The sequence below is a fragment of the Pundamilia nyererei genome, unplaced genomic scaffold, assembly GCF_000239375.1.
Source record: "Pundamilia nyererei isolate P.nyererei 1_Seehausen unplaced genomic scaffold, PunNye1.0 scaffold00065, whole genome shotgun sequence".
NCBI classification, from domain to species: domain Eukaryota; kingdom Metazoa; phylum Chordata; class Actinopteri; order Cichliformes; family Cichlidae; genus Pundamilia; species Pundamilia nyererei.
In genome coordinates, this window is record NW_005187466.1 from 2,618,282 (window position 1) to 2,620,379 (window position 2,098).

Sequence of the window (2,098 nt, forward strand, 5' to 3'; positions counted from 1 at the left end):
ATTTTCTCCCTAATATTCTAGGATCTGTACCTTAAAATATAAAGCATCTGGAGGTGACTGTTGTTGTTCTGATTTGTCTCTCTCTCTCTCACTTTCTCTGTTGCTCTCTTTAATTGAACTGAAAATTGAATAATATGAAATCGGCCATATGGGCACAGGCACAAAGAAAATATGTCTATAGATGAAAAAATATGATACTGGGCCAGAATTTCTGGCCCAACTCTGGCAAAAGTCCCTGGAGAGGTAACTCAAGAAGGGGAGAGAGACATTAGGCCAGTGGGAAGCTGTGTCACAACAAGGAGCGCCACAGTGGCACGACTGTTATATAAAGCATGCTTGATGATGGCATCATTTTGTCTCCCTTCAGCTTCCATTAGGTGGAAAGACAGAAATTGTTTGAGATGTTGTATGAAAGCAGTGAGACACAGGAGAAAAAGAAGAGTGAAACAAGTGAAGCACAAACTGAAAAACGGAGAAAGCAAAAAGGAGAAAGGAAACGACAAAAAAGGGAAAAACTCTCAGTTAGCAGACATTTGATCAGCGGGGCTCGATGTCTTGTGGGTGTTAAGGAAAGTCATAATGAAATAAAGAGTATATTCAATCAGTGACCTGAAACAAACACAGTCGTTAAGACCAAGCCACTGCAATAAACAGGCTTCGATTATCTTATTACTTGTGCTAATACAACCACAGAGAACAACAGGAGCAGGCATCGCATTAGTGTGGAGTATAGCTCTGCTTGGAAAAGCTCCTCATCAACAAAACTTTCAACATATTAAAATCTGTCGACAACTGTTTCAAGGTTGTTTCAACAGAGCTGGCAATAATTTTCTTATATATGAACAATACCCAGTGTCCTATATAGTATGCTTTTCTAAATAACTCTTGGTGAAGTAAAAACTGTTGTTAAGTGTTAATGCATATTTAATGGCTACTGAAATTTCAACTACGTTTGCTGACAGAGAAAACAAATAGAGTTAATTCCCCCCGCTATTTGTTTTTAATTATATTATTTCTTTTAATTATCACTCTATGCAAACCAGATGAACCCTTTGATTTAGCAGGTCTTTTCACATTCTCTGGAAAAGAAATTTACTTGGATTTTCATCTTTATTTTGAATCCTGTTGTAGGAGGTGAAAATGAAATAAAAAAAGAATCTTAACCTCAATGATGTCTAAATTAAAAGACTATATTGCTGAGTCAGTTTGTGCTACATAAAGATAACTTGCTGTGCTGTGCAAAACACTTGAGCCACGCTTCATTAGGAAAATGGGAAAGAGGTGGAGAAATGTTTTAAAATATGTTCAAGCAATCACAGAAAAAAAGTATATAAAGCAAAAAAAAAATTTGGCCAATTCTAATAAGCCTAAAAGTCGATATTTAGTATGACGGCCTTTATTCTTCAGCAAAGCCTGAACTTTAACCCTGTAAAGCTGAAACCATGAAATAATTGAAAATTGTGTTTATTGAAACCTCTGACAATTAAAAACAAAAAACAAGAAAACAAAACAACTTTGTGTTCATATCCTACTGAGAACCAAGAAAACTGCCACTGTTACGTGAGGCTTTTCTCGCTGTTTCATTTGCTCGACACTGGCTTCTTGTCAGCCACCCTTCCACTGAGGCCATTTCTGATGAGACTTCAGCAAAGCACAGACGAATCAACTCAAGGTCCAGATGTATCGCTCACGTCTTGTGCCAGTTATTCCTATTTCTTAATAATATTCAGATACTGTTCATCTGCCACTACTTCTTTTGTCCCCCACTTGTCCAATTTCCTCAAAAGGACACACTACACACCATCCTGAGATATGCCAAGTTTTCAGTTAGTAGCTTTTTAGGAATCACCTTGTTGGTAGAAGACAAAATACGGCTCTATGTCTGTCAAATGTGTTTTTTTTCTCTCTCTCTTTAAAAAAAAAAAAAAAAAATTACTAAAAGAATGGGAATAAATAATATGTTTTTGTGACAGGCTGCCAGTAAAAAAGTGGCTAAAGACACAACTTAAAATTGGTTATTTGCTAGGTTGACAAATCACGGGTTCATCTCTTGAGTTAAGTGCCTTTATATGCTTGAATGATTAATAGAGCAGTTTTA